This window comes from Euprymna scolopes, chromosome 18, assembly GCF_053919585.1.
Source record: "Euprymna scolopes isolate OS-2025 chromosome 18, ASM5391958v1, whole genome shotgun sequence".
Lineage (NCBI taxonomy): Eukaryota > Metazoa > Mollusca > Cephalopoda > Sepiida > Sepiolidae > Euprymna > Euprymna scolopes.
The window spans coordinates 19,953,898-19,968,935 of NC_136499.1; the positions used below are offsets into that span (position 1 = coordinate 19,953,898).

At 35.8% G+C, this 15,038-nt stretch overlaps 1 protein-coding gene across 1 annotated transcript in view; it reads right to left on the reverse strand.

Moving 5' to 3' along the window:
* The window catches only part of LOC145297514 (propionyl-CoA carboxylase alpha chain, mitochondrial-like), a 139,081-nt gene that overhangs the window by 105,582 nt on the left and 18,461 nt on the right, over positions 1–15,038 (reverse strand). The window lies entirely within an intron of this gene.

Sequence of the window (15,038 nt, forward strand, 5' to 3'; positions counted from 1 at the left end):
AAAAAAACAGCAGGTGGTTTAAACTAATGTCAACGTTTTCTAGGTCAAATATCATGCCATCATCATTGTCGCAGTAGGAGAGAAAATGAAGCAACAATTTTTTTGTAGAAAAGTGTTCTGTTGAAGGAATTAATGTTTTTGGTCAATTTTTCGATATTTGTCGTTCGAAGGTTCGAGCTTCAAAATGATACCTATCTGGTGAAAATCTGTCGCCTGTGTGGAAAGTTTTTGCAAGACATACAAACACACACACACAAACACACACATTTTGCCTTTTATAGATATAGACTAGCGGAGGTGCTCAGCGTTACCCGGGTGTTTTGGAGGTGTAAAAGAAAAAAAGTTTTGGTAAGAAGGTAAGCTTAAACCCGAAGCCTTGATGCGAAGGTGGAAAAGAAAGGGAAAAAACCTGACATCTTACCCATTCAGCCACGACGGGAGAAGTGAAAACCGTTTTAATTTATTTTAAATTTAATTTTAATTTAAAAGTTAAAGGACAGGTGCATGAGTTTCTGTGTTTCCCTCCAAGATGTTGGGGGAAAACCAGCTCCCAATTTAAAGGGGAGTGTCCAAATGAATAGCAATTGTCTGATATAAAGGGTTTCCCCCGCATTGATCAAACCTCATTGCTTTTCTAGATGTTCCTGACCGAGTGCCAAGGTGTTCTGCTACGGGATCAGTTTCACTTTTATACTGAACTAGCGAGGGGTACCCGGCGTTGCCCGAGTGTTTGGAGGTGTGCGTGGAAACTCCGGGGGGGGGGGGGGTAAAAAAAAAAGTAAGTATGAGGATCGAACCCGAACCGTTGAGGCAGAGTTGTAAATTAAAGTATGAAAAAAAAAACGTGCAACGTTAACAATTGCCCCACCGCGACATGCTAACGGAAACACGTTTGAATTTATTTAATTACTTGGATTTAGCAGGTGCCCGTTTTAATGAGTTAATGAGGTCAAGTTTGAGCGCAGGATTTCATTTACTGCTGAATGCTTTTTTTTTCCCCCCAAGATGTTATAGGAAAAAGACTAACCCACATGCGGGGAGCGACAAATGTTGAATATTTATCTTCCCGAAATCGAGCAAATTAAATAGACAGGCAAGCTTTGTTGTTAACTGTGAGATATTACGATTTATTTTACATTTCGCTTTTATATTTATAGAAAACCAAAGAAACACGCGGAGTGTAAAAAATATTGCAAAAATAGTGGGTAAAAGCCACCCAAATTAAAAGATACATGCAACCTCGTTTCGTAAATCATAGATATTATAATCTAAGTAGCATATAAAAGGTTCTAAGAAAGAGTAAACGCCCCGAGTGCCCTATGAAAAAAGCCTTTACCAGACATACACAAAAAATGCGTGCGCGCACACACACACACACACATTTTCGCTTTTATATAATAGACTAACGGGAGTGCCCGGCGTTACCTGGGTGTAAAAGAAAACAAAAAAAAAAAATTTGTAAAGGAGGTAGGCTCGAACCCGGAGCCTTGAGGCAAATAGCCTGACAACTTACCACGACGCTACGCGGGCAGAGAAGTGAAGAAGGGTGAAATTAAACATTTAAAAAAGCAGGTGGTTAACCGAACGTGAACATGTGGTTTTCTAAGTCAAACATCACGTTATAGTAGTAGAGAAAATTAAATCACAGCACAAATTTTGTAACATAATAAAAGATTCAGATGACATATTATAATCTAGACAGTATATAAAAAGTAGTAAGGTTTAGTGACCTCTCCGAGCCCCCACCCCAAAGCGTTTGGCAGACATACAAAAAAAATGCACACACAAACCCACACATTTTCGATTTTATATTATAGATAGATGCGACAATCCCAATAAACATTCCAAAATAAATTCAATAACGCAGAAATGCATTACCTTCCTCAAATTTTAATGCGTTTTTATTGCATTTTAATATTTCCTTAAAATCCAATCATAGTGGAGTGAGTAAGTTTCTTTTGTTTAATGGCATTTCAGCCTCTGAGAGGTCATTTAATGCCAAGAAAAGGTTTAATTGTTTTTTTTTTGTTTTGAGGGGGGTGTTATTTAGTTATGGGGTTTTATAACTTTTTGTTTCATTTGTTATATATTTTGTTGGGTGATAAGCATATTTTAGGAAATTTATTATTTCTTATAGAATGAAAGATTATATGTGTTTGGTTTAGTTGTTTTATGGTATATCAACCCCCTTTCAGGCCATTTAATGCAAAATCCAGCAATTTTGGTAAAAGTTTTCATGCTTCAAATTTCTCATATTTTCAAATATTTATTCATGTGTTTGGTTGCTTTGTAGAAGAAAATTGTTGTTTTTGCTTTCAGTCTTGAAGAAAATAATTGATTTTTGCAAAGAAGAGTTTGGTTTTACATCAGCGTTATTTTCTAATTTCTGTTGGTATTTGTTCTCTAAGCGAAATAGTTTGTTTTTTTAATACTCTATTTGAAGGGCAGGTTGTTGCTTGATAGTTTTTCTTGTGAATGTTCTTATAATTTTTGGCTGTCGATCAGTATGTGACTGGCAGAGAGTAGTTGATTGTAGCAGGTACACCAAGACGCTGTTTCTCTTTTGAACATGTCAGTGTGTGTTAAGTATGTGTGTCCAATTCTAATTCTGCTTAATATGATATTTTGTCTTTGATTGAGTAGTGGTTTCTGTGATTTCCAGTTTATTTGAGGGTTGATGTTTATAAGTTTATTATTTGGAAAAATGTAATGCGTAGATTGTCATTTTCTTCTTTGATTTGGGTTTTGTAGAGTTGTCATTTTAGTAGCTTCTTTCATAAGTGTGTCGGCCATTTGATTTCTCTTAATATCCACATGACTAGAAATCCATGCCAGGACTACTGTTTCGTAACAACACCCATAATACGAGCGGATTTCCTGGTGAAATTCAACTCGTCTTTGGACATGACCAATCACATACTAACAGACAACCAAATGAAGTTGGTGGTCAGAGGAATCACCACTCGATACCAGTCAACAGGTATCAGTTCAGCTCTACCAGAGGACCCAACTATTGATCGATTACTCCAACTGCTCTGAAATTCTTGCGCCACTAACATCGTTGTTGCAGAACAAAACCAAGAACCAACAGTTAACATTAGATGGACCAGCCTTAGCAGCTTTCACTGCCCTAAGAAAGCCCTAACAAATTTCACAAAGCTGACTTACATAAATGACAAGGAAGATATCAGACTCACACTTACAACGGATGGGTCAGATGTAGCCGTAGGCGCAGTCATACACCAGCTGACCGATGATGTGATGACACCTATATCATTTTTTTCGGCTAAGCTAAACAAAACACAAAGAAAATACAATACCTTTTCAAGGGAATTGTTGGCAATTTATCTGATGATTAAACATTTCAAACACATCTTGGAAGACAGAAATTTCACGATTTACATGGATCACAAACCGTTAACTTAGGCGCTACACACACATGTAGACAAATATGGCTCACGAAAAATCACACATCTCGATTACATTGCACAGTACTCTACAGATATAAGATATGTAAAAGGCCAGAACATTGTAGCAGACGCCTTATCCAGAGCCATGATCACTTCTCTTAATTCCAGTTCGCTAAGCATGGAATTAATAGCACGAGAACAGGAATCAGACAACGCTTAAAGATGTTCAGGAAAACACATCCTTACAACTCAAAAAAATGCCCGTACCCTTCAGTACAGTAATTGTTTATTGCGACACGGCAAAGAAACAACCATGACCATACATACCACCTAGCCTCAGACGACAAGTTTTCCAACATTTTCACAATTTATCTTATCCAGGAAAAAGAGCTACTCTAAAGCTAATTACGCAACAAAATTCACAGACACGCAAAATCACCACTGGGTTCCTTTAGCACACCTGATGCTAGATTCACCAACATCCACATCGATTTAGTAGGGCCGTTACCCACTTCAAAAGGAGCACACCCACATCCTGACTATCGTTGATAGATTCAGCAGATGGCTTACCGCCATAGCCGTTAAGGATACTTCAGCTGCAACAATAGCCAGAGCCATACTTCAGGACTGGATAGTGAATTTTGGAGTACCCACAGTCATTACGACAGACAAAGGTTCACAGTTCCGACACTTTTTGCGGAATTTAATCAATTACTGGGAACGAACCACATCAAGACTACGGCATATCACCCCTCCTCGAATGGGTTGGTCGAACGCTTTCACAGGCAGTTAAAAACCTCCCTGGCAATGAGTCTGAACAACACAGACTGGGCAGACCATATACCTTTATTAATGATACAGAACTCTGTAAAAGACTTACAAAGCACACCGCGGGAGGTAGTTTTCGGTTCCACTTTGACTCTACCAGGTCAATATTTTGATCAGCACACAGAAATCTCACCTACAACCATGTTCATAACAGAATTGAAAGACAAAATGTCTTGGCTAAATTTCACACCCACCAGGAGGACAGACAGACAATCCTATATCCCAAAAGATCTTTACACCACCAAACACGTATTTGTCAGGAACGACTCAGTGAAAAAGCCATTTTGTCCAAACTATTCGGGTCCATACCCAGTTCTGGACAGGCAGGTTAAATATTTCACTGTTTAAAAAAAACGGAAAAACAGACACTATCACGTTGGACCATCTTAAACCGGCATACGTAGCAAAATATTTTCAGATCATCCCCCCCCCGAAGCAACCTCTTACAGAACCTACTTTTGTACAGAATGCTGACGCGACTGCCAAAACAAAAACCGAGAGGAAAGTACACTGACCGAAATGTTTTAAGGAATACGTTACATATTGGAAAAAAAAAAAAAAAGAGTAAAACCAGTTTTATATTTTTTTTTCAATCTGAGAGTAGTATTTGTGCTGTCACACACACACACACACACACACACACACTTGTACGCAAATAAACGAACGTTCATTGATTTTAATTTCCGCGCATTTGCACAAAAATAAGTTCTTCTAGCAACGACATAATTTCAAATACGCCCACGCGCTTTTTTCACAACAACAAAAGCAAAATGAACATATTTCTGGTGGACGTAGGCGAAGACAATACCACGTGACAATATCGACTAATGAGAAATTTTAACGTTTTCCCAAACCAAATATCAGCAGCAGCAATTTTGTGTTGGAATCAGATTCAAAAAGTATTTAAACGCAACAAACATTCTTTCTCTCTCTCTCTCTTTTCGCTCCAAATTGACACGACAACAGGTTTGTTTTCATCTCATCATCGTTTTCAGATTTGTCAAAACCATAATTACACACGCCACGCGGGTATCCAAAAAAAAACACTTATGCAAAGACGCATCTATTCCGTACATTTTTTATAAGAATTACAAACAATGGACTACTTTCCTCATGGGACTTTCGAATAAGGCGAACTTCACCAGTTAAAACAAAAACCTTGAAATAAGGACATTATTTTCATAAAAGAATTTCACCTTCCAATCTTATTATTTTAACGAAGGACTTTCATCTAACATGACCTTTTAATCTTAGTAATTCCACAAAGGATTTTCACCTAATTTGAATATTCTAACCTCAATGATTTCACAAGAACTCTTACCGATCGGACTTTGTTCATCTTGTTATTTTGTTGAAAAATAAATGCGGCGCATTTTAAACGAGAAGGAGGTGTCATTGTGTTTTATTTGTTTCTTATTATTATTTTGTTTGGGGCGGAGGAATTTAATTTCTCTTAAATTTATTTTCCCCCTACAGACTACCACTTTTTTTAACGCCTCTCTTTATCCCCCCCCCCACTCACGGGGTTCCTTACTACACCTCCGCACACTCGGGCAACGCCAGGTACCCCCACTAGTTTATTTGATAAAACAGTTTACGAATATTCTTATTATAACTAAAAGCAATATTTTCACCCAAAAAATTGTACGAAAATAAACATAAAAATAAAATTTGAAAAAAAAAAAAAAAAAAAAAAATGCCAAAACATTATTTATTTGAAGAAAGAAAAAAAAAACTAACATGCAATACATTCATAAAAGTAAATAAACATATTTATTAAAACAGCTTTACAGATAATCTTATATTTGAAAGTCTAAATCAAGACTGAATAAAACCAACACTAACTGGCGGACCTTTTTTTCAGCGAAATCGATTGCCACCGTCTACTTCAATGACCTTGGTGTCTAACTCTGCTCTTGTGGGGAGGCAAAGTAAATAGGTACTTCCTATATGCCAATGGCTTGAATGATTGAATATGCGTAATTGCAGTTATATTCCATTTTTTTTTAATGTGGAACATTTTTTAACAAAACTTATTGTCCTAATTAAATGATACATATTTAAATTGTTATATTCATTCTACGAACATTTAAGGAAAAATAAGTTGTTTGGGTTTAATATTGAAACTCATTTCACTAATTAATAACGACTGATTATTTTTCGTATGTTTTTCTTTTTTATAAATTAAAGTAAGCAACAGTGCTTACTGAAACTGAATCGACCGATTGCTTGTTTTTTTTTTGTTTTTGTTTTTTGTTACTATGTCGTTTTAAGCAAAAAACAATATTAAGTACTTATCATGTCGAGAATAATAATATATCCAAAAATTACGAAACTTCCTCAAATTCATAGTTAAAAATAATTTCTACCGAAAATTTGGTACTTCTACACTTTATCGCCAAAACTGGAGGCGCCATTTTATTTCACGCACCTGCCGTAAAAATCCAAGTGAGAAATCAGTATTTTAAACTATGGCCGAAGTTAAAAATAAAAAAACAACCTACTTTCCCTTAAAAAAAAAAAAAAAGGGTGGCGCTTTCTTTTCAGTTTCATTTAAATTAATTTGTTAACCCTTCAAAGTTGCTTTAATTAAAAAAAAAAAAAAATGTTAATATTTATTTGCTCGAAAAAAAAAAAAAAACTTTCATCACAAAATTGTTTTAAAAAAATTATATTTTCTTACCCAAACTTTTCAATAAATGTTTTTACAATTATATTTTGATAATTTTTTATACAATAAATGATTTGGTTTTCAAATGACGCTCGCCCACTTTAAACAATTATGAATATGTCATTTTCATTTTCTGTTTTTAATAAGAACTGTTTCATGAAAAACTTTCTCGTTTTCATTAATTAAATCGAAACATTTCCAATTAAACAAAGTTCTCTTTCACTTTCTTTATTTACCTTTTTCATAGTTCTTTCCGGGAGTTTATCTAGTTTAATTTTTGTTATTTATTTCATGCTTCGGCCATAGTTTCAAATACTGATTTCTCCCTTGGATTTTTACGGCAGGTGCGTGAAATAAAATGGCGTCTAAAGTTTCGGCGATAAAGTGTAGAAATACCGAAAAATTTTCTTACTTAATTCGCATTTTTCTTAGACGTTATAAAAAAGACGATGAAGAGTGCAGTAGTGCACACATAAGAATCATAATTCGAAACGCATATTTTAGATTACATGTCCATGGCGTGGCGTGGCGTAGTATAGATATACTTTTTTATACTATGAATTTTCATGATTATATATATATTATTATTTTCAACATGACAATTAAGTACGTAGTATTGTTTGGGTTTGTATTACTGTACACATAGATTCGAAAAAGTTGTCAAAAAACTAATATATAACAAATAAATGTTATCCAAGGCAAAATAAGTTACTTTTCTACCAGACTGGATATATTTTTCGTGTTTTTAGTCAATGTAACATGTTTATTCAGCCCCTAAAACATACAGTGTACCAGTACCACCGATGTATTGGAAAATTCAAGATGGCGCCAGACACTCTTTTTAACACGGTAAGTTTGGGGAAAAGTGTTATAAATAATAAACTAGACAAAATACTATTAAAACCCCGCCGAATATATGTCAAGCTATGTCACAGTAACATATATTGAGCGAGTTTCTAAGAGTATTTTATCCAGTTATTTATTTATAACACCTTTTCCCAAACTTACGGTGTTAAAGAGGGAGTCAGACGCCATCTTGAATTTTCCAATACATCGGTAAACACTGTATGGTTTCCGAGCTGAATAAACATGTTACATTGAATAAAAACACGAAAAATATATCCAGTTTAGTTTGGTAGAAAAGTAACTTATCTTGCCTTTGATAACATTTCTTTGTTATATATTCGTTTGTTGACAACTTTTTCGAATCTATGCGTACAAACCCATTAAAACCATTTGTTTTTAAATATTTTAACTTTATAAATGTAAGAAATGGATTTCATTATTATTTTTTTTTTTTTTTTTACTTACTGTTTTTTTAAAACGAATTTTAAAAATATATAATTTTTAATGAAACCAATTTCTGGAACTTATATAACTTAGACTGCAACAAGCACGTGAATTGTTTCGCTCACGTTTATTTCGACTATCAACAAAAAAAATGTATGGTGGACTTTACGTGTAATAATTTCCTCTTTATTCGTAAACTACACATTAAATGGTTCTAAATTTGGTATTTTTGTGTACTTTTCCATCTTTTTCTTAAGTTTATCGATAAACTCTCTTGTATTTCAAAGTCAACGAGTTCATTTCAAAGGTATTTATGGTCAGACAAAGTCTATCCAAGATTACAGCATGCTTCCTTCGGATACGTGTGTGTGTGTGTGTGTGTGTGTGCGCGCGCGCGCACACGCGCATGTATTGTATTGCGTGCGTGTGTGTGTGTGTGTGTGGAAACCAGTAATTTTTTTTATTATTTTCACATTAGCATAAAGTGAGCTGATAGCATGAGTGACAAGTCTCTCCAACGCTCCAGTACCCTCCCGTGTTTCGTGTGCGTGCATTTAAGCCAATAAAAGTCATAAATTTCGAAAAAGCACATCCAAACACAGAAAATGTCTTAAAAATGGTATTTATTCAACAATATTTCAAAGCAGTGTGAAAAATCGACGGACAACTCCTCTAAAAAAGCCGCTTTCGGTGCATTGTTTTTATTAAATAATAAAAAAAAAAAAAAAAAAAATTTAATGTGCGTTTGTTCGGAATTCCCTCTTCCCATGAAAAAGATTAAAGATCTGCAATGCTGCATGTTGTACGTACTCGTGATGAAAAGAAAATATAGACCAAAAATTATGTAAATTACTGGAGTAGTTTTATTATTATAAAGAAAATCGGCGCTTCTACACTACTGGGACAAAATTTCGGAAATCGTAATACTGAATTTTACATAAAAACAATGGTATCTACGTATTCCTCGTATTTTTAAGATGATTATATCCAAAAGTTACGAAAATCGATAAGGTAGAAAATTTATTAAGGAAAATAAAAAAATAGAATTTGATGAAAACGATCGTAAGGCACAGGAGAGTCAAAAGGGAGGTAATTTTCCGTTTCGATTTAAACAAGATAGCGGCAATTTTTCACTAGCTACGACGAAGTTGTCTTTTTTTTAATAATTCAGTAATATTCAAGTAATTCAGACTGTATAATTTGGAAGCTACCATTGTAAGTTATTAGAATTGACAAAAAAATCAGTTGAAAAAAACATTGTTTTTATCTGAAAACTTCATTTATCGACTACAAAATCTCGTCCCAATAGTGTAGACGTGGTAGAAAATTATTTTTAAGCAAATTTCAATTTTTTAGTGTCCTCCTACCCATGTTCTAAAACCTCACAAGTTTAAATTACCTGGAGTTATCTCTCTTGTTCCTTCAGACTGTTTACGAGATGGCGTTTGCAAAATTGTCGCTTATCCTTTAGCCATAAAATCTGATTTTCCTATTTAAAAATAATCAGACTTGGGGTTTGTTTTACAATCCACAAATACAAAAATATTGTCAAAAAACAAATGTATAACAAAAATGTTATCAAAGGCAAGTTACTTTTCTTACCTAACTGGACAAGGTTTTATGTTTATTCAGTTAAAAAAAAACCAAGTAGTATGAAAGCTAGGTACGAAGAAAAAAAAATAACCGTAGGGTCTCTTTACATCTTTTGAAGTTTTCAAGGCCCGGAAGCCACTCGGGGATAAGGGTTATTGCGTGTACAGTAATCAATGGGATAGTATCGTAGTAATCGATAGTATTGGATAAAGTGTCTTACTTTTCTTTTTTTTTTTTTTTTTATTACATTTTCACCCCAAACAAGGCAAATTGCCACTTTGGTGTAGGGGGCTACTATCAGGGGCAACAACTACTGGGGTACTATGTAGGGATTTGGGCAGCAAGGTGTCGGTTCACGTTACACTTGAACTTCTGCACGTCAGTACTGTTGGGGAAGCAGGGACCTGGAATGGAATTCCAGAGTCTTGCGGTTCTGGGGAAGAAACTATTGGAGTAAAAAGATCTTTTACATCTAGGGACCTCTACAGTGTGAGGGTGGGATCTAGTAGCCTGTCGGGTTTGTCGAGGGTGCTCGCGTCGTGGGGGCACAAGTGATTGCAGTTCGTCAGAGCATTCACCACTAAAATACTTGTAGAAAAGGCAGAGGGATGCAACATTTCGTCGATGGCGGTTCATCGGGAATTTGTTTATGTTGGACTTGAAGACATCCAAGTTGTAGTCAGGTGGGAAAAAGGCAAACGGAAGAGAGTTCCACAGTCGTGCACTTCTAAGAAAGAAGCATTGTTCATGGAATCTACGTTTTGATTTAGGCACAGATAAGGAGTGGGGAAACTTAAGAACAGATTGAGAGTGAGAAAATTGTTGATAGAGTTTGTAGCTAGACGAGTGCTTTTTGTAAAAGTTTGACAGGCGGGGACCATAGATTGAAGTTCAGATGAGCATTTGCCATGAACATGACGATAGAGTAGAGTCAGGCTCGCTATGTCTCTTGTGGGGGAAAAAGGTTGCAGAGAAAAGATGGCCATCTATCCGATTTTAGGAAAGCTTTAGAAGGTGGAAATATGCCAACCCATCTGAAAAGTCAGGGATAGACTATCATGGAAATGGATGGCCCCACCCCCAGTCTAAGATGATGAAGTTGAGATGATAAACATTAAACATCACTGAAAAATGATGACATTTAGCGCTCATGTACTAGGTCTTCAACAGCTACGTATTTAGAAAATGAAGCTATTAAACAGTGATATGGGATAAGGAGAAAGAAGCAACCTTAATAGAAGCTAGTGTCCCCCTCCCCAATGATGCTGGAGTAAATAGAGCTGAGAGGGAAAATACGAAATACCAAGATCTTATGTATGATATGAAAAGAAACTGGAATCTTAGGAAGATCTCCATCATTCCATTAATCAGAAAAAAACTCATAAAAAAGAATTTCAAATACTACCTGCCAAATATACCCGGCAAACCAAGTGCAAGAGAGACACAAACAATTGCAGATAAAGGGATGGTTAGAAATTTAAAAAAAAACTTATTGGTTGGAATGTAAGAGATAGTGGGTGAATGTTTGGTATCTGGCAGAATGCCCCATCCCCAGCTAGAACAAAAGAGGAAAATTAAAAACAAAAATAAGTACACAAATGAACAGAATATGGGAGTTTTTAATCAAAGAGAAAATTGAACAAGTTTATAAGTCTCGAAAATGAATTAACATTGGAAGTTGGTTGAAGTGAACGGGTTATCTTGAAGATCAGTGTTCAATCCTGAGAAAAAGACAAGATAATTTAATAACTTATTTATTTAATAATTTAATAACTGAAAAAATGTCTCAAGGCATGAAAAATGCAAACAATGTTGCATCCCTGTGCTTGTTTTACAAGTATTTCAATGGAACGTGCTCGAACAAACTGAAAGAACTTGCATTCCCTTGACATAAATACTCCTGACTAACCAACAAGCAGCAAAATCCCACATAGAAATTCCTAGATGCCAGAAAGCTTTCTGTTTTAATAGTTTCTTTCCCTGAACTATTGGATTTCGGAATTCCGTCCCAGGTCCCTGTTTTCCCTGACTATGCTAACATGTAGAAGTTCAAATGTAGTATGAACAGACATCTTGCTGCTCAACTCCCCATAGATTTGGTCCCAAATAGTAACCTCTTATATCCAAGTGGCACTGTGCTTTGTTTTGAGTGAAATAACAGTAACAAAAATAAAATAAATAAAAAATAAAATAAAAAAAAATAAAAATATCTTCACAAAATTTGATTACTTAAAAGGACGGTTTATGAGCCTGCAGGGAAACAGTCCTAGGCCAATGTGTTCGACAGATGGAAGGGTCTTGGAAATAAACTGTTCATGGAAATTTTGTTTGGTGTTATTGTTAAGCATAAAATAAAGGAAAAAAAGAAAATTCTTTGCAGTTGTGATAGCTAGATGAAATCTTTATGTAGATTTCTTACAAGGAGAAACTAGAGATTAGAGTTCGGTCAAGCACTTTTCATGGAAACAACAATAGAGTAGAGAAAGAGTACTATCTTTTGTGAGAAATAAGCTATAGAGAACAGGATATTATCCTCCACTAGATGGCAAAGTCGATTTTGTCAAGGCAGCAGTACTCCATCAAAGGACATATCTGACTCTTATGTTGTCAATATCTTCATCACCAAAGCTCTTTAAAATGCTGCCATAGACAATTGTATTTTCTATTTTTAATAATTTTCTTTGTAAACTAAGGTGAAAATTTCATTTTACATTGATTAAAAAAAAAAAAAAAAAATTAATACTGTCGGATTTCATTGCGGTTTACTGACATCCTTAGCGAGTATAAAATTCCTACTAGTGAGACATCGACTTGGGTTATAGCTGGTCGCGATAATCACATCCCTTCTTCGAGACAAACGTAGGTTTATTCTATTGTCGGATTTTGTCGTAGTTTACTTGATCTATGATAGTAAATAAGACTTTCTTGTGTGCGGCTTTTGAATCCTGACTTCGGATGTGTCTAACTGATGAGCCCAAATGAGGGCGAAACTCAAGTCTTGGACTTCTGGTTTGTTAGCTTTCATGGTTCTTGTGAACTGCGACGTTATTTGGCTGTGGAAATAATTATATATATATATATATATATATAGGGTGACCAAAAAAAATGGGCCCCAACTCTAATTAAGCCCCGTTTCTAAGTGTTTGTCAGAATGAAATGAAACTTTGGTCATAACTAGTTTATTATATTCAAAACATCACATCAAAACACTAGGGTCTTTAGCCTTTTTTTCTCCGTTCTACAGCATATGTTCTAGATGGCCTCCATTTAGCTTTTGTTTTTTTTTAGTCACCCTGTATATATATATATATATATATATATGTTTTTTATCTTTTTTATTACCATTTTATCTGTTTAGTTACATATGTTTAGTTACATATGTTTCGGATGTTGGACCATATTTACAATCCAGCAGCCTTATCAGACCTTAAAGAAATTATTGTTATTATTTGGAAGAAGGGTTTTAGAGAAAATACGAAAAAGAAAAAAAAAAAAAAAGAGGGGGGGTAAGAGATAATAAGGGGGAGGGAGACGGGTATCGACAATAGTTAAGTTTTAAAGGTTATAATACATTAGATTGTAGTGGGGGGGGGTAGCAGATTCAGGTAGGCGTGGGTGGAGATATATGGATATAGGGAGAGGGAGGTAAAGGGGGGGATTTCAATTTTAGGTTTTAAGATTTGGCTACTTTTGGTTGTTTATGCCGGCACTGGAGTATATGAAATAGATGAGAGAGAGAGAGAGAGAGAGAGAGAGAGAGAGACAGACAGACAGACAGACAGACAGACAGACAGACAGACAGAAACAGACAGAGAGAGAGAGAGAAAGAGAGGGGTAGAAAGAGAGAGAGAAAGAGAGGGGGAGAGAGAGAGGGGAGAGAGGGGGGAGAAAGAGAGGGGAGAGAGGGGGGGGGAGAAAGAGAGGGGGAGAGAAAGGGGGAGAAAGAGAGGGGGAGAGAAAAGACTTGTGTACGTGTCATATGTGTTTGACAAGTAAGGGATTTCATTTCGAATGTTCATAGTAGCCACGATTCCTTCATTTGAGTTGACAGTGAGTTGTTTTTAGGTAGTCAAGAGTTAACGAAATGAAATCCCTTACTTGTCAAGCACATATGACACATACACAAGTCCTTTCTCTCCCTCTCTATCTCATCTATTTCATATACTCCAGTGCCGGCATAAACAACCAAAAGCAGCCAAATCTTAAAACCTTAAATCGAAATTCCTCCACCTTAGAAAAGACGACATGATTCCATTTCCATTTGATGAAAACCGGTTTTCTGTTTTTGTTTCAGACCATCTACTAGTTGGCCAAGAGAGGATAGGAGCCTTCTATCATGTTGTCTGAAAGTGACACAAGTGAGATTGGAGATGAGCCACTGTACAGCTCATGTTCTTTAACAATCCAAGTTGTCAACAGGACCATTGCCAGCACCCTCAAAATGCAAATCCAGACAGTTTAACACTTGAGGGTACAGCTCAATGAAGTATCCGGCCACGGTTATGGTCTTTGGTGTGGTTTCAAGTGAGGGCCACATCATTCCACCTCACATCTTCAAAGTCAGCTTGAAAGTCAACATTAAAATGTACTTGGATGTGCTGAAGTGTGGTGATCCCCTGGTGCAATCAGGTGGCTGCTGGCAGACCCTCTGTGTGGCAGCAGGACTCAACGCTGGCTCAGAAGTCAAAAGAGACCCAGGCTTGGCTTCAGAAAGTGTGCTACGACTCTGTACACTTCTCTCACTAGCACCCCTCCTCCCCTGACCTGAACTTGCTGGACTACTTCATTTGGTCATACGTCGAAAACATCACCAACATGACCTCTCACAACACCAAAGCCAGCCTGATTGCTGCCATCAGCTGAATATTTGCCAAGCTCCCACCAGCACTTGTGGGAAAGGTATGCTCCCAATTCCGGACCCATATTGAGGTGGTGATTGAGGCTGAAGGTGGCTACATTGAATAGATGTCTGCTCTACTACATAATCTAGTTACCTAAATTGATTTTTTCAGTAAAAGTTTTAAAATAAAGCTGTAGTGTTATTTTCTTTAGGGTGACAATTTTATTGTTCCCCTTTTTATATGCTAATAGCATTACAAGCGTGCTGTATTTTTGTGGACATCGGCAATATTACATACCTAATGTGTTTCAACAAGTCATATCTTTTATTCGTGGGTAAATTTTTAAAGAGACTAGAATAAACATTCTAATTTTGTTTGTTTTTTTATGCATTCAATGTTTTTATG